The sequence below is a fragment of the Caloenas nicobarica genome, chromosome 1, assembly GCF_036013445.1.
Source record: "Caloenas nicobarica isolate bCalNic1 chromosome 1, bCalNic1.hap1, whole genome shotgun sequence".
Taxonomy (NCBI): domain Eukaryota; kingdom Metazoa; phylum Chordata; class Aves; order Columbiformes; family Columbidae; genus Caloenas; species Caloenas nicobarica.
This window is the reverse complement of record NC_088245.1, coordinates 181,990,246-182,016,221: the sequence shown is the minus strand read 5'-3', so window position 1 is coordinate 182,016,221 and position 25,976 is coordinate 181,990,246. Positions and strand designations below refer to the sequence as shown.

The following is a 25,976-nucleotide window of genomic DNA, read 5'->3' as shown; positions in this document are numbered from 1 at the left end:
CTTTTGTGTTTCTTTCCGGGAGAGGGGAATTACACCCACGTGTAATTGTGTGCAGAAAATAGGTTCCCCAGCACCTGCTTACCTCCACTGAAGTAGTGCTGAGCTTTTTATTTATGTATTTGGGTATCTGTGTGCTCTGTGTAGCTGTCTTTCACTGGATGCTTTTTCAAGTGAAACTTTCATCTTGAGACATCCAAAACAGACCCTTAGGGCTCTTTTGGGTTTTCCTAGTTGAACAAGTTTTATGAGTTAACAGGTTTAGTCTTTAGGGTTTGTAAAATATTTTTGTAAGGCTTTTTCAAATTCAGTTTTTGAATGTTAATATTACAGTGTAGTGAAACTTTTCAGCCATTACAGGTGTAATGTTTGAATGAATGAATGAATGAACTGGCCTCTGAGCATAAATGTACCGCAGCCAAGATGGTAAGAACCAGAAATACACTTTTATATTCTTGGCAGATGACTGTTTGTGGAAATTTTCCAGGATACATCAATAGATGTTAAATAGTTTTAATATCCCTGTGTTCAAATTTACTGGTATACTTTTATGATTATTGTACTATTTTGAGACGGGAGGAGGTGACCGTGTCATTATGTACCTCATCTGAGGTTAGTTATTGCAAATACATTACCTAAAGTCTGGTCTAGCTACTTGGCTTTGCCGGTTTGTAGTTTCTGGGGCAGTCTGAAGCAGAGGTCAGGCAGATGAATGCTCACAGCATGTTTTTGGGATGTTGGTTAAGAGGTCTCCATATGTTTTCTGTGGGAAAACCAATACCTTAACTTTAGTAAATGTTGTGGGTTGTCCCTCTGAAAAAAAAGCTGCATCAGAAATTGGGGGGGGTTTAGTTTCTGTTTAATTAATTGCTATGTGACTAGCAGCTGGAAGGGCAAGTCGTACATGAGGCTGCTATAGTACGAGCTCCCTCATTGTCTTCACTAGTTAGGTGTTGTGGTTTTTTTTTCCCTCTTTTCCCAAATCTATGTACATTAGTGAAAGAAAACTACTCATTTCATGTTTTCCTGAAGAATTACCTTTCTTGTGGAGAATTAGTCCTAAATAGTGTGTAATTCTTCACATACTTTAAGACTCAGACCAGGTTCCAGGTCTTATGTCTTTGCCTCAATACCTGTCGAGAATATTATTTATTTTTCTTAATTCTCTAGTCTTCTGGGGCTCATGCATTCTCCCTTTTCTTGTTTCAGACTGACGTTGAGACATGTAGCGACATTAAATATAGTTAGAGACTGCGTAGTTCATTGGAGCTTCTGGTTTATGGCATGTGGTGGACAACCATATCGACCCCTCTTTTTTTTCCTTTTTTTTTGTTTTTTTAAGGAGGAGAGGGTTCTGTTACATACATGTTTGGGTTTAAGTTTCCGCTTGTATATTTTATTATCAGACTGAGCAATAGTCTTATTATAGGTGTTTCAATAGGCACAAGTATTTGTGCAGGTGTGGTTTAAGGGAGAAAATGCATAACTGTGGTTCTTCTGTATAGCAACGCATTCACGTTTGCAGAATGACTGCCTTTCAGCAGAGGAAGCTATTCTAAATAGGAGGTATTAGGAAAACCACTGAATTTGGATACAATGTCAAAAAAATGGTGCAAGTGGGTTGGACTAGATGATCTCCAGGGGTCCCTTCCAACCCCAGACATTCTGTGATTCTGTGAAATTGGAGGACTGATGTGAGAAGGTGGCTTTATGAACACTGTCACTGGTATGTTTTTGTATGTGTGCTCTCTTGTTCTTATCCAGCCAGCTTTCTAAATCACGTCTTTCAATTTTTTAGTGAACTGAAGTAGAAGTAAAAATCCTAAAGGTGCTTTTTCACCATTCTGGAGAAAATCCTTTCTTGGGATTACTTATTTTATCTGCCAGAAAAAATAAATTACTTACCACTTCCAGATAAGCAAGGGAGGAGATGACAATGGTACGTGCATTCTCATTGGAATGTGGTCACAACTTGGGTGGCTTAAAACCAGATGTCTCCATGCTTTTGTTCTGTGGAGCCACCTCATCTTGAATGTTTGTTCATATGCCTGAAAAATAGGGAACAGAGCTGGGAATGAAAGAAAATAAGGTAAAACAAATTAGAAAGAGAAGGAAATAGAAGAATGTAGATTAAAGTAGTTTTCTCCTTCTAACTGTGAGGATATGAGCCAGGGAAATGAGATGTAGAAGAAACTGTGAATAGGCCCACTGATAAAATTGTGATAATTTAAACTACTACAGAACTAGAGCTAGATCATCGCTTACAGATGAATGTTGAGTTAAATTCATTACCTATAGTAAGAAATTTGAATTCTTGTAATCCAACTTAGTGTGTGGACATTTGTTTACTGAAGGATTTTTTGGTGCCATTTTTAAGAACAAGGTGTTAGCTTTTACTGAATGTGATGAAAATGGACTCAAATCTGAATGCTGCTACCAAATAACATTGAAGAGCAATCATCCGTAGTTACAGCTTAGATTTCTTTCCCTTCCTCTTCCAAACATTGTGTTAGCGTGATGCAGTTTTGAGGAGATTAAGAGCATGAAGCATGGACAAGCAGTTTTTTCACCTAATTAATTATCAGATTTTTCAAAGTAAGTGGTAGCCATCAGTGAAGCACCAGAGCTTTCCCAGTTGGGTATGACCAAGAGCTCAAGATCTCCCAGTTCCTTTTGAAGAGTCTGGGCTTGCTTTGCTGTGCTTTGCAGAGAGAGAGGAAGGTACAAAAAGCCCCAAGCAACTCTGTGGGGATTGTTGTTGGCTTGGGATTGGTGCCAGTGATCAGACTCAAAGGGAAAGTGATGGAGAAACTGAGGCAACAAGGCCTTATAAATGGTGTGGGAGGAAAGAGTATATGAATGAGTAGCCTGCCACCAGCTCCATTTTTTCTCACTAGCAATGTTTGGTTTTTTTCAGAGGGTTTCAAGTCTTTATACCTTTGGTATGAAAGTAAATGGATGATGAGGACTTAATGAGACTTACAGAAGCACAACTAGAAGAAGTGTATTTCTGGTCTCCTCAGAGAGATGGTGTGGATGAACAAGTGTTCAAAGTCAGGTTGGACACGGCTTTGAGCAATCTGATCTAGTGCAAGATGTCCCTGCCCATTATGGGGTGTGCGCTAGATGATCTTTGAAGGTCCCTTGCAACCTAATCCATTCTATGGTTCTGTGATGTTGGATGATGATGTAGAGAGGAGCTTCATGACAAAACGATACCTGAGTGCACCACTATACGTGGTCTTGTTTTTGCTTTATTCTTTCAGTGTTTCTTGGGCTGACATTTGGCAATATTTGCATAAAATTGAACTCTTACGGATCCAAGTCAGGAGAGAGAGGGAAGGATTTCATCATGTATTTTGATCTTTCCCATAAAACGTTATCAGGGATGTTTTGAATACAGCATAAAATGAGGTAATGAGTGGGGTCCTCTTATCCTGTCCCCTCATGGATTAAACCTCACCTAGCACAAGTCTTCTCATCCAGAATTACTGGCATCCAAATCCCATTAGGAGAACTGAATTTGCAGCATTTTTTGACCATTTTGGATATAGGGGAAAGGGGAATGACCTTGTGTTAGTAAATGTAATTCCCTTTTTTTAAGACCTATGTGGTCACACTGGTAATGATGTTCTGCAAGGCGGGAGGCTGATGAGCAAAGGGGTGAGTGCCTGGTTATAATTGTCTTTAGTGAAGCAAAACTAGGAAGGAGAAGGCTCTATATTTATGCCTTATATTACACCACCTCCCGCCCCATTTTGAAGAATACACAAGTGTGGAAGAAAACAATCCTTGAGCCAACACAGCTACTCAATGATTATATGCTGTTTTCCACATTCTTCAGTTTTGTTTTGTCTATGTAGATTGAAAGAGCTTTGCTGTACTAACTTTGGCCAGCAGATCTTCAGCCCGTGCTTTTCTGCCTATAAACATGAATTGTTCCCTGGGTATTAAAGAGCCAGGTTTCCTGTGGATTTGTGTGCAAAGCGTGGTTCTCCCTCCTCCCTGTTTCACTCCCTATACGGTGTCCGGCTGCCATTTCACCTCAAAAATGCAAATGTGCATCTCCTGATGATGCAGGTGGTATCTTTCCTGTTTGCTGTCTGGTGTTGCTAGTTGGTGTTTAATGGTACACGTGAATTTTGCAATGTGCTGTATCATTTTGTTGCATAATTTCTGCGCCTCCAGATCTGACTTCTGCCGGAATGATGCACAAATTATATACTTGGATAGCTTTGAAAACGTTCACTGGATAATGCAATTTTTTTGAATACAATGAAGGGAAATTAGTATATTTTCAGAAAGTAAGTAGAAATAATGTGCCTAACCCTGTTAGAATCACCTGAAACCACAACCTTCAGGTAGGTTATTTGGAATCTTCTGGGGAGGCAGCAGCCTGATGCATGCAATTAAGGATTAGCAATAAAGGAATTAAAGGGTGCTTGTTTATGGTCGGGGTGTTCATTTTCTCATAGCACAGGGAGCAGCAGGGATTTAGTGGCTTCTAGCTTGTGCAAAGCAGTAAGGGCTAATATCCTAAAACCAACAGGCCTGAGGATGTGGGCAATTAATTTAAAAAACAAAAACAAACCCCAAAAAACCCCCCAAACCCAAAACAAAAACAAAACAAAAAACCAAACCAAACCAAACAAAACACCATTTTCTTTACTCTTTCTCCTTCCTAAGATCATTGACCACTGTCTCAAGAAAAGCTGTTTTAATTATTCTGAATATTAAAATTAAATTAGTTTGATGTTACCCTGCAGTGGTGGTGGGAATAAAGGAAGATTTCTGTGACCACAATCAGAAGTAACATATTTTTGTCTGATATGCAAGGCTGGAATAAATTTCTAATGTGTCTTGCTAAAATGGGGAGCATTAAAAGTTCAAGAAATAAAATTGGTTACAGTGAAGCAGTGGATGAAACACTCTGAATTTAGGTTACTGTCCTAGAATGTGAGCACTCTACCCTCCAATTTAGGTCTCTGTCCCTTGATGGTAGAGGGAGTTGAAATCCTTCCGCTCAGGCTGGCGGGATGTTTTCCAGAGCACAGATATCTTTAAAGCTGATGGACCCTCTGTAAATGCAGGGCAAAATGGGTTATAAGGTTAAACATGTATGCTGCAATGCTATATTGACAATATTAGACTAAAATGACAAACGTAAGTGTATATATAGTACTTTGAATGGAGCACCGACAATATTAAGTCTTTATGACAAGTTACTTGAGGAGAATATTGAGCTCCCTCCATTAAATGAATGACCTCTGCTAGGGGAAAGCAAGAGAAAAATCACATCTGTGAAACCGTGCCTGCCATAATGTCTTCCCATTCTCTTAGCCTCTGGTTTCCAATTTTGTTTTCGGGGCTCCCTAAACAACAGAATCAAGAAAGATGATTCCTGGGAGGCTTTTGGAGAACGCATCGTACTAGCAGCAATTCTCACTGGAACGGAGCCTCTGTGCGCGTGTGGTGATATTCTCTAGGATGTGACTGACTGCCATACTTCGTTTTTATGGGCAAGTGACAATAGTAGAGGGGATGGTTTGGTTTCTTGAGGTGATCCACAGGATTGTAATCTTACAGGACTTGCTGGCAGGACTGCTCGTCTGGCTGAAGATCAGCGCAGAGATGCGAGACTGCTGTTCGTGCGACTTGGAAAGTAGCTGAGAGATCAAAATGTTGGTCTTCCAGTGGCCAGTTCACCTTCCCTGCAGCCCCAAGCCCCTGACACCCCTCCTTTCTGTGTCCTGCAGTCTTTATTTTTTACATTCTCTTCTCCATAATTTTTGTATTCACCAGTTGGTTAATGTAGCATGTATTTGGATAGGCAAGGCTGCTACTAAACCTATTGATTGTTTCCTGAACACGCAAGTTACTGGGTCGTGTTTCTAGCTAACTGTTCTTTAATAACCAGTTCTCCATCTGAATGAGTTGTGATGGAAAATGGATTTATTCACATGAGCTGACTTTTTTGCACAACTTTTTTTTTTTTTCTCCTGCCTCTCCAAGTTACCAGTTTTATCTTTTCCCATTGATTAGAGCAGCTAGAAGAGCAGTAATGAACATCCTTTCCTTTGTGTTCACATCCTGAGCAGTGCAGAAATACTCTTGCATTCTTATAAGCATCTAAAATATTTGTGGAACTCTAGCTCAGCATTTTTCTAAAAATTATGTTTGTCTCGATTTCCTTTAATTCCATAAATTTGGCCTGCATCCGTATAGGGACTCAGCACAAGTGTGCGAGGTAGCCCATATGGCCTGCCTAGGATGGTGGGATTGAAAGGACAACAAAAGTTGGGAGCAGCAGTTTTTCATCCGACTGGGGCAGTGGAAAACCTTGCAGCAACCACCCCAACATCTGCATTTGCTAGGTACTCTTTGTTACGGTCTAAAACACAAGCGTGAATAAATAATTCCCTGGTACTTCTTCAAGATATCAACAATAATTTCCTGTAGCGTGGCTGACTTTCTGGGGCTGTGCAGTCTCCACAACCTAACTCCCTGGCCTTAAAAAAAAAAAAAAAAAAAATTAAAAAAGCAGCTGCAAAAGTACAACTTTGGGTCCAGAATTGTCCAGCTAAGGGCGGTGCCTGGCCGTTCTCCCTCAGGAGAGGGTTTGATGGGGAACATTATGATCCCTCCTCTTACCCTCTTGCTCTATATAAAGGCCAAACAATAATAGTAATTCTGACATTGCTGTGCTGTAACTTCTGTGCATATCTGTGCGCCTGTCTCTGGCTGTACCAAATACTTTGTCTGTGATTAATAGCATTCCTTGCATAGAAACTTTTACAAATCTCAGCTTCATTCTTGATTTGATTTTTATACTGATAAATATAGACATAAAAAAAAATCAGCATGAACACTGGCTATTTTTTTTTTCTTTTTCCCAGTATGTTTTTATTATTCATGAATGTGTTGCAACATGCAAAAATGTAATGAGTGACTCACAGAATGAGAAGAGGAAAAATATAGCTTTTCAGTGAGGATTCCTCAGTAGACTGCAGAGTGTCCCAGATAAGAAACCACTGTTTGACTACATAAAAACCACCCAGTCCTTGCTTTTATGTTCCTTTGTGTATTTGCAACAGTTTCACTTGGTATATATGTCCATTCATTCATTTGCCCGATTGTTTTTTTTTTTTCTGTCTTATATCATGGATGACAAAATTCCAACATTAAAAACAAAACCAACGTGTTTACAAATAATTCTGAATTTTTAAAATTTGTGTGTGTGCATTAGAAAGGAAAAGAGCAAAGCCTAAGTTTACTGCTACTGACTTAGTAACTATCTCTAATAGTTTCAGATTGAGCTTGTATTCTTAAAAATAATCCTTGCAAGGACTCCAGAGCAAATATAACCATCCTGTTAAAGCAACAGAGCTCTAAGGAGTGTAATAGTGAGGGATCTGAAACTCACCTTGTGAGATGATGTCCAGCACTGATGTACTTCAAGAATCAAGACTGACTTTCTTTCTGGAAAGATTGTTTCTTATTCCTGGAAAATCTAACCTTTTATATATATGTTTTTAAATGTTAACCATATGTATCGATTTCACTTCATGCTGAGTATCCCCTCACCTTTATGTCTTTCTTGCACAACAGCAGGAAACGCATATTTGCTTACAAGCTTTAAGTGCAAATCCATAAAAATAGCTGGGTGACCTAATCCCTTTCTTTCAAACCAGCTATATACTGAGCTGATCATTTCCCTTGGAAAGGTGTGATCTAGTGTAATCTTATTGCAATCAGGATTGTATAGCATTGTATGAAATTGAAGTATATTTTTAAAGAATTTTCAGGCCTGGTACACACAGTGTGAGAATTTGGGATAAAAACATCATATTGCTATGCCCTTGCTGGTTCTCTTGGGATACACAGTAATTATTACCATAAAAAAATGAGGTCATTTTGGTTTTGTTTGTTGCAAATATGTTGTAATGAGGTGTTCTGTACATAAAGAGCATTACTGTTACAGTGCATGGCTATACTTGGGCATTAATTAGAACCACACTATCTTCTGCCTTGTTTCAGAAACGATTTCTGTCTTTTCAAGCAATAAGCTCTTCTAGATAATACAAATAATAAAAAGATCCAGTTAGTTACCCATTTGTTGATATACATTCTCTTCCCGTTTACTTCCCAGTCTTCCCATTAATTGCTTTACTTGTTGTAGGGCCTGTGCTCAAACAGGTTCTAGAGATGGTATTTAAAGATGTAAGGGACGTTGCCCATTTTGCATCAGTTTAATGATTCCCGAATGAAGGACTGAAGCAGCAATTTTAAAGTGAGTTGGGTTTCAGGATGCAGGAGCCTTAACTGCTTGTCCGAGTGTGGTTAGTGATAACATTAGGCGAGGCAGGATGATTTCTCCTGTCTGTCACCTGAGAAAACCAGGTAATGTTGCATCTGATCTACAAACATTTGCAGATCATGGCTTAATTCTGTTCTGTGATTTTTTTGGGGGGGGTCTAAAGCCTGCTGACAGAAGTAGTATCAGCTATAAATTTGTCCTGTCCTTATTTTGAGTTCTTTGTGTGACCGCCTCAGAGCTGTGGGTTTACAAGTGTAACTTCTGTCGCACCTACTGGCAGGTGTATTTGTAGGATGTTTAACGGCTTTCAGTGCATTTTCCGAAACAAACAGGCAAGTAGCATGCCGGAGGGAGGGGGGAACAGAGCTAGCTCAGGTCTGAGAGCTGTGGGTTGAGCGGCATCTTTGTCCCTTCTCTCTCCCTGCAGCAATGCCTCTCTCCCCAGCTAACATGCCTCAAGCTTTTTTTTCAGGTAATGTGCAATCATGTGAGGAGTGAAAATGTACATTATTGCTGGGCCAGTCTAGCAGATCGTAACCACCCACAGAGACAGGTCCTATGGCCTTTGCTGGCAGTGCTCATCACAGCCTTTCTGAGCTGATTCGATGGCGGCCAGTGCCCCGCACCAACCTTGATCAGCTTTCTGCCAACTTAATGTGTTTCATGGGATCAGCACAAAGTTTAACAGGTACCACATGGACCAGAACCGTTACGAGGAGGTGATGGGGAGAGAAAAGCTTGTTGTCGGGGTTGTTAGAGAATTGTCAGAGAGAAGCTGGAGCCTGTAGCTTCTGGCTGAGTGTGGATCAGGGGTTATCCTGTGTCAGAGCTGTATTTACCACCTGGATGTTTGCAATTCTTTCCCTGCGAAGCCGGCTTGTCAGTAAAAAGGAGGATATAACCACATCTTAAGCCATTCTCAGAAATACTGAGAAGCATACTTCTCAGCAGAGGCAAACCGATAACAAAAGGAGGAAGGAAGGAACTTAAAAAAGTGAGGAAAAGTGACTATATAAGTAGATTTTTCCTAGAGGCTTGTCGTCTCTGGGGTGTGACCTAGGAATACCTTAGAGGTGATCCAAGAAGAGTTTGTGCGAGGCTGTACAAGGTCAGGGGTTTGTAGCTGTGTGGGATGTTGCTGTGCTGCTGGCAGAGGCAGCCACCTTGCCAAATCTGCCTTCACTAGGAAACACTGGAGGCAAACTTGGAAGCATAAAATGGATGAGGTTAAAGCTGCCTGGTGCTCAGTTGTTAATCCATTTCATTTCAAACACCTCTCTTGCCCCTTCTGCTACCAAGGCGTAATTTCTGGAGGCTTGGGAGTTTCCTGACCACAGACTTGCGAAAGACTCTCTTGTGTATTTTGAAATAAGACAACATTTATTATCTGAAGGATTCCAGTTAAACGCAGGACGGCCAGATACCTTCCTTCCCAGCCTTTGAAAAGAGCAGTGGCCTGTTCATATGTGCTTTGTTTACTACCACCTCTCTTTTCCTACAATTCAGCTGAAGTTCAGAAGACCATCACAGTGAATAAGTAGACTATTTTATCTCAAATTCATTGTGCTGTATATTTAGCCTATACACAGTGTGCAGTAAAACATTACTGAACCAGACATTTAGATTGCAAATTAAGAACTGATAGCTACGTGGACTGCGCTCCAGGTATCTGAAACCCTGGGTTCCATGCTTTTCCTTTGAGATGCTTTTTTACTGAAATCTTTGAAAATGCAAGAGGTTTCTGGATTGCAAGCAATAATCTTAAAAATGTCAGAAGTTGATCATCTGAATTTGTGATTAAGTTGTTGAATAACAGTGATGAGAACTTTTCTATACCTAATGTCTTGTAGCAGAGACTTCCTCTGGGGATAGGAGTAAATTAACCTTATAATCTCCTGATGCAATTCCTCCAATGTGTAAATATTTACAGCATTATGTATTTGGCAGTGTTAGAAACCCACAATAGTTTCAGTCTGTGTTTTATGTGGTACCTACTACAAGGGAGCTGCCAATCCACAAGTCCAAAGTACTGGGACAATAACACCATGGTAGATACATTAAAATGTTGTAGCAGTGCTGCTACTGTTGCTTGGAGAGGAGAAAGGAAGGTGCAGGAGTTTGTGTGCTAACTCAAGACTTGGATGAAGGCTGGTTCAAGTGTTGTCCTCCCATACACATACAGTGTGGTCTGGGGCACGTCCATCACTCAGGTGCCTTCCCCACCAAGCTTGTGAATGGGATTATGAGGATTTCCTTCCTACAGGGGTGCCTGAGATTAAATATGTCGCAAAGCTCGAGATGCTGGGATCCTACAAAACCAAATATGAAATGGAAGTTCTTTAAATCAGATTTTTATCCAGTGTTGAGCCGGAATTTGATGAGGCCCCGAACCCGTGCAAATTGATGGTATGAGCCTGAGCTGAGAGCAGGGTGGTGAGATCTCCTCATGCAGTAGTGGAGTTACAGCATTTCGAGCTGCTTTAGGGATGGCACCACGGAGTCCCACGTAAATGGGGGCTTTCTAGGCTTCTCTTGTGGTGACCTTCTGTTAAATAGAGCAGGAAAATAAAAAACAAAGAGCTTTTAAATCTGAGGTTTCTCCTCCCTTTCCTTCGTCCAAATAACATTTTCTCCTCTCCAATCCCCACCTAAAAATGAAAGCTGAAAACAGTCACAAACCTCCCTTTAGGCCCATTTTTATGAAGCTAAAATGTATCCGTCTTTCATGTGGGGCAGCATACCTCCAGAGTGCATCTCTGTGGTGTGTCCCTACACGGCTTCGGAGCCTCACGCCATGCCTTGTGCAGGCAGGCTGCCCTGGTCCCCTCCTCTGCCTCCTGGGAAGCATCCCATCCCATCCCATCCCATCCCACTCTTGCAGACCCGTAGCTTTCAAAAACCAGTCAAGAAGGAGGGACAGCAATTACCAAACCAGGGGCATGAAGAGAGAAGTGGCTTCCTTGAGCTCACATTCTGCTCCCCTCAGGGTGTAATTTGGCACACGTTTCTCTGGGAGCAGGGGCCAACAGCAATGTGAAAATTGTACGATGCATTATTTATTTATTTGTGCAGCCTTAACTCTTCCGCTGGTGGGTTCCACCTTCTGCTGTGCTGTGCGGCTGCACAAATATTTGTGCTGGGAAGCAGCGAGGGGAATAGCTTGGTGCAAGGAATATGCAGCTGGGATGGAGCGGAGGGCTAAAGCTGTTTAAATTGGCCTAAGTTGTGCTGTTGGTCAGTGTCTAGCGATGTCTTTTGGGCAACTGATTATCTAAGTTTCATAGAGATACTCATCCCAGCAGTGGGCTAGGTCACTTCTTCTTCAAGTCAAAATTATAATTAGAAAGAAACCTGATACCGTTCCAGGGATGAACATCCACCTGCATTCTGTCTCGCTAAATATGTTTACATTTTACATACGCTTTTAAAAAAATACTGCTTCCAGATTTAGCTTAGAAACGTGGAAATGTTTGCATAGCTTGTGCTCATATATCACTACAAAATGATTTTTCAATTTAGTTGATTGCCTGGATAAGACCGTGTTGTTTTTTTCCTCTGTTAAACATGACTATTAGAGTTTCTTTAATAATTAAAATAGCACTGTCCCTGTACAAATGTTCCAGTTTCCTTGTAACCGCTGTGCACCTAGGTCAGATTTCTCCCCACAGTGCTCCATGATTTCCAAAGGGTTTTGCAGCACAAGGAACAATTATAGAATAAAATCATAGAATCGCCTGTGTTGGAAGAGACCCTCAGGATCATCGAGTCCAACCGTCACCTAACTCTAGCACTAAACCATGTCCCTAAGCACCTCGTCTAAATGCCTTTTAAACACCTCCAGGGATGGTGACTCCACCACTCCCCTGGGCAGCCTGTTTCAGTTACTTTTAGATGTAAGATTGGATTAGAATTAAGTTGTTAGAGAGAAGGAAAATGCATCTGTTGTGAGCAGTGGAAAACATATAGTGACTAAAATAACATCCTCCACGTGGTCTTTTTTCAACCAAGAAATCCAAATTAGGACATTTTGATAAAAGCTGTAGCAAAATTACTTCAGTAGTGACTGAATTGATACCTTTACTCAGTAAGTCATAAAAAACATGCTGCTGCTGCTTTTCTTCAGGTCTTCCGCTAAAGCAGACTGCAAAATAACATTATAAAATACATCTAATAAAATCGTACCTGGACAACTGCTCTTTAAACAATAAACTGGGAGCCAGTTTTGCATTTGAGTGCTATGCAAGTATCGTAGAGACTGAATTACTTGGAAGTAAAACCAAAATTTTCTCAGTTATTAAACATAACCAGTAGTTGGAGATATTAATGTCCATAAAACAATGAGTTGTGCTCAGCAAACCACTTGTGGGGCTGCTGTTTAATTATTACTGAGGGGGTGGGCTGTTAATGACAGCTGCACTTCAGCATATTTGCAATTATTTCAATGTGTTTGCTAGAAGTAGCTTCAGGTTTTTACTCATGTCTTCTTTGCTCATTGCTTCGGTTACACCCTCTCATCCTGCATGGGCTCAGGTCTTTGTACCGTGCGTGCCCTTAGGGCCAGCATGCTGCTTTGGGCTCTGTCTTTCTGGAAATTGGTGGAAAATGAGTGCACGTGCCAGCCTGCAAACAGAGTGTGCGCTTACCCTTTGCGCTGAAACAGAGCGGGGATCATTCTGTCCTCACCCTCCGTGCTGTAAGACTGAACTTCTGTCGGGCCTTGAGGTGCACCTGGCGGGTGGGTAGAGCCCAGCCCAAGTGCTTGTTTTGCCTTCGTGTGCGCGGCAGCTTTCAGCGTGTTGTTCATGAGGCACGAAGTTCATTTGAAGAGCATAAGGAGCATATTGGAAGTGTGTTGGGGATGGTCTACAGCTTCCTCACAAGGGGAGGAGAAGGGGCAGGAGCCAAACTCTTCTCTTTAATGACCAATGACAGAACCCAAGGGAATGGCAGGAAGATGTGCCAGGGGAGGTTTAGGTGGGATGTTAGGAAAAGGTTCTTCCCCCAGAGGGTGGTGGACACTGGAACAGGCTCCCCAGGGAGGTGTCACGGCCCCAAGCCTGACAGTGTTCAAGAAGAGCGTCCAGTGCAGGGCAACGAAGATGATGAAGGGAGTGGAGCATCTCCCTTATGAGGAAAGGCTGAGGGAGCTGGGTCTCTTTAGCTTGGAGGAGACTGAGGGGTGACCTCATTAATGTTTATAAATAAGTAAAGGGTGAGTGTCATAAGGATGGAGCCAGACTCTTCTCAGTGACAACTGGTGATAGGACATGGGGCAATGGATACAAACTGGAACACAGGAGGTTCCACTTAAATTTTCTTCTCAGTGAGGGTGCCAGAGCACTGGAACAGGCTGCCCAGGGGGGTTGTGGAGTCTCCTTCTCTGGAGACATTCAAAACCCGCCTGGACACCTTCTGTGTAACCTCATCTGGGTGTTCCTGCTCTGGCGGGGGGATTGGACTAGATGATCTTTTGAGGTCCCTTCCAATCCCTGACATTCTGTGATTCTGTGTGATTCTGTGAAGAGACTGGACAACGCCCTCAGACACGTGGTGTGACCTGTGGGGTTGTTCTGTGCAGGGACAGGAGTTGGACTCGATCATCCTCGTGGGTCCCTTCCAGCTCAGGACATTCTGTGATTCTGTGAAAACCCTGGCTTTGGAGTTGGTCGAATGCTGCACACCGGCTACATTTCCCTGAGCGATTTGGGCCCTCCTGAGTTTCGCCTTTTTTCTGGGGTTAACCGGTTTAGCGTGAGCAAGGCGGCGTTGGTAGGAAGTACCAGGTGTTCCACAGAAACGTGTTTATTTATTTATTACTCATGAAGAGGAGCGGGTAGGGATGTTTCCTCAGGGCTCTGAGGTGTGGGCGCTCAGACGACGTGAGCCACCCCGGTGCCCGGGCTGTGGAGAGGGCAGTGGGGCAGCAGCCGCCGCCATGAGCCCAGCGCTGGTGTGAGCTGGAGAGCCAGCCGCGCTCGGCCCGGCTCCCCACACGAGGGGTGCGAAGCCGGCCAGCCGCTCTCTGCCCGCCGAGCTGCCCCGCTCCCCGCCGCACTCCGTCAGCACAACCCGGGGAGCGGAGCGGGGCCGCCGCCACCTGCGGGCCGGGCCCGGCGGAGCGCTGGCCGCCGCCCGGGGCGTGTCGTGTCGTGTCGAGCCCAGCCGCGCCGCGTCGAGCCGCCCGGCCCCGCGGTGACTCACCGGCCGGGACCCGGGCACCACTTCCCCCCTTCCACAGGAGCCATTTTAGCTGCACGAAGCTGCGGGGCGACCGGGGCGGCGCCGCAGGCCCCGCGGCGAGGCGGTCGGTACGTGCTCCCCGGGGAGGGAAGAGAAGGGAAGGGCGGGCGGCCGGGCCGGGGGGGACGCGGCTTCCCCGGGCTGCCGGCCTGCGTCTCCTCGACGGGCTGCCCGCGCCCGGAGCGGCTCTCCTCAGCCGTCTGAGGAGGATTGGGGGGGGAAAAAGGGAACTTCTGGTAAAGTGCAGCGGTAGGGCGCGCCTGGGAAGAGCGAAAAATAAATCGAGCCGTGAGTAAAAGCGACGTTTTTGGGCAGCAGCGCCGTGAGGTGCCTGTGCCCGAGCGCGTCCCTCCCGGGCGAAGGGCACGGCGGCCGCTGCTGTGCTGCTCCGGGCAGCTTCACAAGTGTTACAGCCCGTTTGTCACTTTGCCGCGTTTTATAATTTCGTCGCCTTTCGAAGCGTGTGGAGGCGTTGGGCAGGCTGCTGATTTGACCCCTCCAGCCGCCGCTCAGCTGACCGTACTACGCACAAATCTTAACTTATTCTGAAGCTGCGTTTACCCGGGCCCGGTTTAGCAAGTAGCAGAGCGCGGTCCAAGGCGATTCCGGCCAGGTGTCGGTGATCAGTGCCTTTGCTCTGCCGATCGCCCGGTGTGGTCCTGAGCGACTTTAAAATGGCAGGTTTGTCGCTTCAACGATGGATTGCTTTCTACGCCCGTGACCTTAAATTGTGACTCTGTTTCTGGCGAAATAAACTCATTCAGCGGTGGCCGTTGTGGCGTCATTTTAAAATAGAGGGGGTTAAATTGTTTTGTGCACAAAAAATGGGCCGGTACTCACCTTTTGCTGAAAATGATTAAGAAATTATATTAATGGGGATGGTAGAGGGACATGGCAGAGGGACAGACCAATTATAAAATGGGCTTAGTGGTAGTTGTAATAGGAGAACAAAATCCTGGAGGTAATTGCGGTGTGTCAAATTGCTTTTTAAACTTTCAGTGGGTGAAAACCACTGTGATTCTCCTAATTATGTACTTCTGAACTCTAGCACAATATTTTGAAAAAGAACAAGTGTTTCCACCTTGTTTGTAGTTGAACAGAAATGCAGGCTAATATCTTTAGAAGTTTTGTCCGAGTGTATCACTTTGGAACGAATATTTCAGTCTTTCAGCTGAGAAATAAAATTGAGTATCTTCTTTTTGGAAACGAAATGGCAGGGAGTTCAAATGGTTGCGCATAGGGGAAGACTTTCCGGTTTCATTTACTTTATGGAGCCTGTATCTGAGAAGTGTAATGGAGTCTTGCCTAATACTGCGATCGGTTGCAGGGGAGAGAGCGAGGGAGGCAACCATTAAGTAAATGGTTGTGTTTTGGGTGAGGCTGTCTCTTGTCTTCAGCCTTTCCAGTGTTCACTTGTATCTTCCTTCTGCATCTTACGGTACAGTATGTTTTTACCACCTTTTGGTTTTATGTTTTGCCTTTTTTCTTTCTACGAGCAACAGTTTTTGCAAGGATTTGGGAGATTTATTTGGTATGTTGTTTCATGTTGAAAAAGCCACAGAAGAAATGATAAAACTACAGAAGAACCAGTTGGAAAAAATTGTTTTGAGTCCGTGATAGAAGTTTTTTACTGAAAAAATCTTTAATGTATTTGCGTCTTCTTTTTTTTCATTATGAGTTTAGTTTTCAGATCTTAGGGCTAAGGCAACAACTATCTGCCATGCTTGCAATCGGCAAAGCACGAGCCTCCCTTTCCTTACCTCTTTCTTCCCCTTCCTTCTGCTGTACCAGACCCTGTCGAGACATCCAGCCTTAAAAACGTGAGTTATCCTACCTCGGCTCCCAAGCTGCAGCTGCGTATCTTGGGCAGAACGCTTTTTGTGTGCTAAAGGGTAAGTGCTGCTGCTTTCTCTCGAGCTGGGCTTCGCAGAGGAGCAGTTCCCCTTTGAAAGCAAAGCTGCCATGTTCAGGCTCTCCTGCTGCTGCACAAGGGCTGTGTCAGGGCTACAGAGCATCTGGGGTGCAGTGGTGGAGCTGGGAAAAAGTGATTTGAAAGTCCTCCAGGCTTTACAGATGACGGCTTGGACAGATCTTCTAGAAGGCAGAGGAGCAGATTAGAAGGGACAGAGAAACGACGTTCGTTTCTGTTGATTTTTATAGCTGAAACCTGTGTTTGTCTCAAAAAGAAAATCTTTTTCTTTTGGAATCTTTCAGTTCGTATTGAGTTTATGGTTCTTGAGAGATGAGCCATGGGAGTGGTATCATTAGATGCCAGTTAGCTTGAACATTATTTCCAGATCCATGCTTTTACGGAAGGGCCTGTTTTCTAATGTGCTCTTTTTTCATGTGTTGAATATTAGAATTGCCAAGTCCATGATCTTGGCACTCAAATGAGAAGAAAAAAGTAGCAAACGTCCAGATTTAAAGAATGTTGTTGGCCTGGTATAGCCTGATGTTTCGGTGTTGCTGCAAACTCATACTTCAGCGGTGTGCGTTACTCTTTGGACACGTCTGTGTATAAAAACGAAGTACAAGAGGTGTATAAGTACACCTTTTTGTCTTTTCAGCACAGCTGTATTCAAGGGCGGGGACCACAGTAAGACCGTATTAGGTGAGCTGATAGAAAAGATTTTGTAAGAAAAACATAGGATTTCCCTCTGTATCAGAAAAGAAGCTTTGATCTCCAAAACAGCTATCACTTCTTGCAAGCGTTAGCAAAAGTTTCTCAGTTTTCACGGGCAGATTTTGTTGTTTTCACTGACAGTTTTGGTAACTTGCTGGAGTTTTGTTGGGTGTGCAAGGAGCAAGAAGGACTTTCCCCGGCGGGTGTGTTTCAGCACAGGAGTGGCAGGAGGTGGAGTTCACATTTCCAGCCTTGGTTATGATCTGCTCTGTAAGCACTGAAATGTTGCTGCCATACGCTAGTGATTTGCTGTGCTCATCCTTTTAATGCCACTGGTGTGCCTTAGAGATGACTTGCTTTCTTAAATCTTACTTAAATGTTCCTTCACAGATAAAGTAGTTGACAGAGACTGTACTTGCTGAAGTGTGAAGTCTTGCTTATCAGAAGTCCGCAGCAGCCATGTGAAAGGCTCCGGGCATTATCACTCCCCCGAACTGAGAGGACTAATCTGTGTAGAGGTAAAAATGATTTATTCTTATGTATAGGTCTGTCCTGTGGCAGAGCTTCCCACTGTGTCTGCCTTTGTGCTGAAAGGATCCCTTTAGATAGGGACTGAAGTTTATGCATTCTTGCCTTGAAGTGCTTTAGGCCTTAACTACCTACCAGCTATCTTTAGTGATGAATCTTTAGTGATAGCTAGAGCCCAGGCCATTTATTTGTCCCTAAAGAGATCTGTCATCTTGGGTCACGTGTGACTTTGTGCTGGGTTCAGGTTTGAATGTGAAAATGATAGCCATTTTGTTAGACAGGAAGGTACCTCCGATTCTCAACCTTGCATGTAAAAATTATTTCTGTATTGGGAAAAAAAAATATTGTGGTTCAGATAATTTGATAGGAATAGAAATACTAAATACATAGGTTGGAAACTGTGAGAAAAGGTTGCTTTTAGTTGGACTGAATGTCACTATCTGCTTCTGTAATTAGACATTTTAGTCTATTTCTAGAACAACCTATATTTAATGCATCATCAGCATTTTTGTGTGAATATACCAAATATATTTTTTTATTTTCAGGGAAATGTTTTGCGCTTCTTGGATGGTTACCGTTAGTGTACATTTTAACGGTCTCATCACTTCATTTGCAAGCTCCTTCCGCATTTGTCTCACTTGCCTTCTCGCATGGTAGTGGTTTGACTTCTTAAGTGGGTTCAGTATAAATGTCATCCCGCAGGAGACTCAGTTTCAGAATTGAAAGAAGGGGGTCAGCTTGGTTGATTCACATTGCTGTCTGCTGCTGAGAGACCAAAGCATGGTAATATATATTGTAGCTGCATATACTGTTTTGTCATGCTGTACGTTCCTCTAGAGTTACTTGCGTTTTTCATGGGGTCTTTTGGCAGAGTTAATAAAGCTGACAGGTTGGGAGAAAGCTGCCTTGCTTTTATGAGCTTTGTATCAAGTCACTTCTGCTGTTCTCCAGTTCCCAGCTATGTCGGTGTTTATTCAGTTTTATATTGCAGCTAGGGAAAGACGCAGCAAATTGTGATTGTGAAACTACAGTTACAGCTTGTGACACCCAGAGCTGACCGCTGTCAGAAAATTAATGTTTAACTTACTCTTCCAACCAGACTCAATTTCAAGTTAAAAGCAAGTTGACCTGGATACTGTTAGTTTTCATTTCTTTGTGCGTGCTACATGTGCTGCGCTAGGTAATTTTGGAGCTAACAAGAATAGTTTCCCAAGGATGTGATGGTATGGTTTGTTTTTAGTGGAGGCTGTCTTTCCAACTGGAAGATGACCCTCCTAGGAAGAGCTTTCATGCAAACTGTATCTTGAAGGCACCAGGGTTTGCACATTGTCTACCGAAGGGAGAATTTGACGTGACTCTTGTCCTTGGATGTGGTGGTTACTCCTGTTCTCTTGGTATGTTTGCTCTTTTGTGCTGTCATTTTTCCCGCTTTCCAGAGCCTCTGTAAGCTATTATATTATTATTATATTTATTTTTAGTATATATAATATATATAATATCATTATTATGTGTAAGCTATTAATATTTACTCTGTGTAGCTATTCAAGCTTTGTCACTGCACCTGTGTATTAAAGATGCAAACGAGGGCATTAGCTATCAAGAAAATAATTATGAAGCTTACATGTGGTGGAGTGCAAAGGGTGGCAAGCGTGCACAAATTGCAAGAATTTACTTCTCAGCTTGTTGAGAGCTAGGGGCTCCAGGTGCCCTTGGTGGTGTACTACACAGAGGCTACTGTCCTGTTTCTTTTTTTCCGGAAAAAACCCCAACTTTTGTTTATTTCAAAAAGAGAGAAGAAGAAACTATAGAGAGGAAGTGTCTGTTTCGGGGCTGGTTTGTTTTTTTGTTTGTTTGTTTGTTTGGGTTTTTTTGTTTTGTTTTGTTTTTTTGTTTTTTAACAAAGGCGATTTAGACATATGAATGAAAATGAAACTGTTGAGAAGCAGTCTCAAGTTTGACTGGTAGGGATGGCTTGTGGCATTCTTTTAAAATACTGGCTCTTTTCTATTCAAGAAAGTCTTATTTCTTCTAGCATCAGCTAAAAGCAACAACAAAATAAGTTGCTTTTGGAGCAACTCAGTGAAATACAATTTTAATTTGTCCAATGGGGCCGTAATATAGAAAACCATTAATTTAAACCATTTGAAAATGGGCTGTGGAGGGATTTCCTGAGAAGAAAACCAAGAATAAAGTTACTGTTGGGAGAATATTTTCCTAAATGTGTGCTTCTGAAAGATGTCTATGAATGCTTGATATAATACAACATTCTACTTTTTTTTTAAGCTAATTGTCTTTTATTATGGTCCTTCAAATGAGCTGTATTAAATGTTTCAGTGGTAATGGACTAGAAATAATTCTCAACAGTAAGAAATGTTGTAAAACTTTTGCCAAACTACAAGATAAGGGCTTGGTCTTGCAAATGTTTTGTTTAAAAATAATAGGGATATTTGCAGAAAAGCTTTAATATTTGTGTAGCCACATAGTTAGGATAGATTTTGTGTCTAGATTCTGATGTTTGTAATGTTTAAAGCTTCTCTTATGGGTGTCCTGCGTTCAGGTGGACTTAGGAAGCATTTTGTTAATTTGTATGGCCAGGTTTCGTAAGCAAGAGCTGCAATGACATTTTATTGATATACTGTGGTTCAAAACATGTGCATTTAAGGGGAGAGACAGTAGCAGTTATTAGTTGCAAATAACTACCTGGGTAAAATAGCCACTGCCCTGAGAGAAGAGACACAGAACCACTGATCCATACATGCTGCACGGATGGGGAGTTCTGCTGCCAGGATTTCTAGATGGGGTGAAATCAGGAAAAAAGACAACCGTGTGGAGAGAGCAGCATGCTTTCTGACAAAGGTTGCCTTGGAAGAACCTGTTGTTACACCGTCTGTGTTAAACAAGCCTGGTATTTAGTAACTAGATTGGAGAATGGTGTGAGTGCCTCGATGGTGTCTCTGGTATCTCTGTACACCGTGTGCACACGGAAGGTGCTTCAGCCTCACCCCAGATGCTTTATTTCACTCCTCAGTGAAGGCTGTGTGTGTAACCACCTGGCTCAGCGGCCCATCCCGTTAAATCCAGGTGGCAATGGTTTACCTGGATATGCCCTGAAGCACAGAAGGGAGGTTTGGACCAAGCATGTTTTACTGGGATAATGAACTGCCTTGGAGGTGATGGGTTGTAAATCCTTAAACAGCGCATTTACCTCATTTAGCATCTGCCCAGGCCCTTAGCTTGCCCTTAGGTTCCTGACTCAACAGTAAGCTGCACTAGTTGAGCTAAAATTGTGATTCAAACTCTAGAGATACGTGTGGTTTTGTTTTTTTTTTTTTTTTTTGTAAGCATACGACTTTGCACCAGTCTAATTAAATATAAAATGTACCTTTAATGAGACAGTTAGAGGTGGACATGGTCATTCCTAGATGTTTCCATGGCAGTACTCATCCAGCTGCCTCATTGCCCCTTGAGGGTTGCTACCCTCATTTGTCGTCGCTGACAGTGTGTTTTTTTCCTAGTGTTTTATTCCCCTCTCCTCCCTTCCGCAGTCCAAACTGTTCACGTGAGCAACTCCTTATCTGGTTCAGCCAAGATGAGCCAAGTTGGCAAAGCAGGTGTCCACACCTTGAGAAGTTTCTGGGCTGGTTGACTGAACCAGGTTAGGGGTTGATTTCAGAGTGATGGAGCTAGGGAGTTTGTAAGATCTGGAGTTGAGAAATAAGGGGCAGGATGAAGTAGCACAGTTGTCCTTGCAAGAGGACCATTGTCCATGGCCAAAGCTTCAACAAAGTGATGATTAGGAGAGTTAACTCTTCTGCTCTTCACATCTAAACTTTGTTAAAAACTTATTTTCCAAATGAGGTGTCTGGACACCACAGCTAGATCCTTCTGCTTGAAAGGAAGAGTGCGTTAACTAATAGACTAGGTTTTGCCCCAAATTATGTAGACGAATAAGTCTTTATAACGTAAAATGGGAGGAAGAGGTGTTTGGTTGTCGGTTGGGGAACACATGCAAACATAAGCTTTTGCTAGAGGGAGAAGCTTGGGCTTTTTTGTTCTTTTTCCTTCTGTGAGAAGAGGGAGAAGGAAACACAGGGATACGAACTGGACCACTGAGTCTTTTTGAAAGAATGTTAACTTCTTTGTTTAAAAATATTCTATTTATTCCTGTCTGCTAAATCAGGTTATTGAAATGAAATGATAACCTTTGCTCTGAGCCTGAAACAATAGAGGAGGAAAGCAGGTGTTGGGGAAGATTAAACCTCTTACCTCAGCTAGAAACTGGAGCTCTAAGGATGCCATATTCTTGCTGAGACTTAAAATGTAAGAACGAGGAAGAATTTTAAAAGTTGATTATGGTCAGTTGCCAAGAGCAATGCCGTGATAAATTATTAACTCATTGCACTGAACTGCCTCATAGTGCAAACAGAATAGCTGGTTATTGTGCTCTGCTTGGTAAGTCAACACTGTAAAAAATTCCTTGGTTATCTGGAAAATGTCTTCTTTGGGGTGTCTATTAAAGCGACACTGTAGAATTAAAAATCATGTTCCCCTCTGTTGAAACTGGTTAAAACAAATAGAAATTCGTGAAGGCTGTTTCTTGCTGTCCAGAGAGCCTGGTCGCTGAGTGTCGATCAGCTTGGTTTCACTTTGGCTCCACTGTCTATGTGGTGCTTTGGAGAGGTCTGATCCCTCCTGCCTCCCCCAAAAACACACCGGTAGCGAGGCAGCTGGACTGCTAGTTGCTGAGACATGAGATGAATTGATACTCGTAGCTGTTGTGCCGAAAAAGCAGTTTCATGGAGACTGTTCCTCCCCGTTCAGCTGTAACCCAGGCGGAGGAAGAAACACAGGCAGGCGGTTCGGGGCGTGCAGGGGCCTTGCTGGTGCCACACAGCACCAGCTTTGAGGAATAAAATTAAAGTTTTATAAGAATTGAGGCATCCTGATTTTTGTTTTGCTTTTATAAATATAAACACCACAACATTTACCTTTTCATTTTTGCTTAAAATATACAGAGCTTGGAAAGTTAAATGATTTCGAAGCAACTTAAGACCATCTATAAAAGAACACCTCTACCTTTATTATAGCCCTATGCTTGTGTTACATTATTTTTTTGGCTAATTTAATAGTGTATAATCAATATAATAGGGATTATTGTGCTTGTAAATATAACTTTCTTAGTGTTATGCTTAGAGCTAGTATGATACTAATACACCATGAAAATAAATACATATGAGAATCTTGAAATGTTTCCTGTAATAAAATCTGTAGTTCATTATGGGACAGAGATGAACTTTCAGGGTTAAAAAGAATATCCATCTTGAGAGTAAACCGTTTCTGGATCAGTGTCAGCATTTGCCACCCCAGTTTTCTTACGAAAACATTGAATCCTGCCAGTACATGTTGCAAGATATGACCAACGTGACTTACAAACTAAGAAGCAAATCTACAAAATGCTGTTGGCTACATAGTATTGTTGGAATCTGAGATGGAAAATACTTTTTTTTTTTTTCCTAGTTCTCTTCTGAGTCCTTTTGCCAATCCAGCAAAAATTAGTAAGGTTTGGATCATGCTGCAAGGCTTTTTTGTTCAGAAAGGCTTTTGAGCAACCATTACTTTAGTTTGGTGGCTGCTTGGGGTTACTTGAGTATTTGTCAAGGGTGGGACTTGTGTCTTAAGTGGATGTTAGAAATTCTGCAGAAAGGAGCTTCTGCTACAAGTTCTTCTACTGGCTCTCTGTTAGTGTCTGATGGGTCCTGATTTAGGGCTTTCATTCCAACTTTCAGGACATGAAGGAGTTGAGTGCTCAGTGATGTGGAGGGATGTGATCTTGTCGTTTGAAACACTGGACAGCTGTGGTTCTCTGGGATAACCCAAATGGTCACAGAGCTTAGGTAGGAGCACATGAAGGCTCTGTTGGAGTAACCTAGTTGCAGAATAGGTTTCTAGTTAGAAATGAGGCGAATGTAGAGCCTCATCATTTTCAGGAAATGGTAGACCATTGGCTTTGAACAGTGCCAGTCACCATGCGAAGACATTTTTATTCCCAACTTTTCTGGGGTGGGGATGGAGAGCACTTTAGGATGGAGAGCCTCGGTTCCATAAAGGGTGAAATGTGCCAGAAACTCTGTGAAATCAAATGAAGACTTTTTTACTCCTTTCAAGTTTATACAGAAAATACTCCTAGACTATAGCAGTAGATGACAGAGTTAAATCTACTAGATATCTACTGGTTGATATATTCCCCAGCCTGATTACGAGTGACATGTCTTCTATTGCTTTAGCTGGCAACCCTGCAAATACAGCTCAGAATTGGTTTTCCTCAGTTTTATACCACCACTTGGCCATTGGTGAAGGAAGGACATGAGGCCTTCTCAATAATTTCTCATCCTACCCAGACGTATAGATTTTAGGCTGTGTGAGGAGATGTTTTCTGACAGGTGACATTGTGGGGTGATCTGAGACTGAGCAGAAGATGACTTAGGGGCTGAACATACCTATATGGGAAGCAATATGCTATGGTAGAAATTACACCTGTGCTGGATTTTCTGCTTTTCACCGAAATTCTGCTTTGTCTAGCAGTTGATTCTTTGCTTGCCTAAGCTATATTAATTCTTGTGCTTATCCTGTTAGTACTAAATGCTTCTTCAGCATTTCAATTTTGTGGTAAACTAACAGGCATTACTCTAGTTATTAGTGTTGGAAAAGCCCCATAGATCATCTAACCTGCCCCTTTTCTAGGACAGGGTGGTCCCCTTAGGTAGACATGCTGGTGCTGTATTTGTCAGTGTGGTTTCTGCCAGTGGTTGTGGTTAATTTCTGAAGATTTCTGCTTGTTTGCTTCTTCATCTATTAAGTCAAGTAACTTGGTGGCGTGCAGGCCCATTTGAGGAAAGCCAGGCTCTAAAACCTCCAGAGCTGGGCCATGCTGGAGGAGAACATGCCACCAGCGTTTTGTACCCTGCTTTGGTGGCCTTCTGGGTCCACATTTCAATACACTTGACCTGATCACTTTTTTTATCCATCCAGCTGGCTGGCTTTCTGTGCGTGGGCTTAACTTATTTAAATTTTTTTTTTTTTTTTTTTAGAAGGTATCGCGGAGTTTCTCCCCCTCGTGAGAGGCTGTGGCCCACGCGGGAGGACAGGCGGTCTCGGTGACAAGCGCGCGGGGGCAGACGTGGCTGTGCAGGCAGGAAACACCCATCGCTGGGCTCTGGTATCTTCGTCTTTGCTTCCTGTCAGTTAAACCACGAGCAGGGGAGCAGATGCACCCAGAGATGACGACTCCGCTCTCTGCCCCAGGCAGCCATTGTGTAAGAAGATGTCTTCTCAAGAGCGTACTCTTGCCTGTGTGCTTTGTTATCCCTCTGAGACCCTTGTCTAGATACCTGAGAGTAAAGATCAGAATTTAATTAGTTCAACAGAAAGCAGTACTTGGACTCTTGAAGCGTGAACTATGAAAGAGTAACCATGGTAGTTTTCCCAATGCAGTGAGAGCTGGAGTCCGGTGTTTCTTTTTCCACTGCTACCACTGTAGGAGTTTTTAAATGCACGTGAAAAACGGACAGATTGGGTGTGAAGTCATGAAATTTCATTAATGTCTTTCTGGGCAGATAATTGCCATGTTACTTGACCCGATGAGGTTTTTATTGTAAGATCCTGTGATCTTTGGAGTTATATTATTGTTATCAATTTTTTAATTTTAATCCACTTGTGGATCTGTCTGTTTCTGAGGCAGCTCTGGCTTTCAGTTAAACAACTTGTTACAAGTGCGCAGAAAAAGCACATAAAACCTTCTCTTCTGAAAGATGTATTGGTCTTTAAGTAGGTCTCATGATTTCTGAAGATACACATGTTATTACAACACAGTTAATTTATTGAAGCTAGAAGTCTAATAATATCTTCCCCAGCATCAGATTTTAGAGAACCGAGTACTCTGCATATCAGAATTATGTCAGAACTGAAACTGTGCAGATTCATTTCAGCCCTTTTGCCTGACTGGATGCTCTTTCTTCCTCATGTGACAGCATAACTCCCAGAATATTGGGGTTTTTTCCCCTTAAACTGTTTTTTCATTGACTAACCAGCACTGAGTGGAGATGTCTTTGCTGGGTGATAAATTGTTTCTGTACTACACGCTCTTTAATCTAGAGGCTCTCAGCCTGGGTGGGCAAGAGCAGAAAGGTTGTAAGGGTGGTGAGATTTGATGGGTAAGGGGCGGGGGTGGGTGGTTTGTTTGTTTTCTCTCTCCTGACATCTCTTGGGTTAGAA

General features: G+C 42.7%; 1 protein-coding gene across 4 annotated transcripts in view; it reads left to right on the top strand.

The window, feature by feature from the left end:
- ELF1 (E74 like ETS transcription factor 1) overlaps positions 1 to 25,976 on the top strand; it is a 91,944-nt gene that overhangs the window by 7,894 nt on the left and 58,074 nt on the right. The window contains exons 1-2 of one of the 4 annotated variants that reach the window (XM_065638842.1): positions 14,558 to 14,622; positions 17,568 to 17,695. The exons of 1 other annotated variant lie outside the window; for it this stretch is intronic. The gene's annotated coding sequence lies outside the window, so the exon portion shown is untranslated. Of the gene's footprint in view, positions 1 to 14,549; positions 14,623 to 17,567; positions 17,696 to 25,976 lie in introns of those variants that run through there. 2 more of the 4 variants (XM_065638833.1, XM_065638816.1) reach the window with 2 other exon arrangements.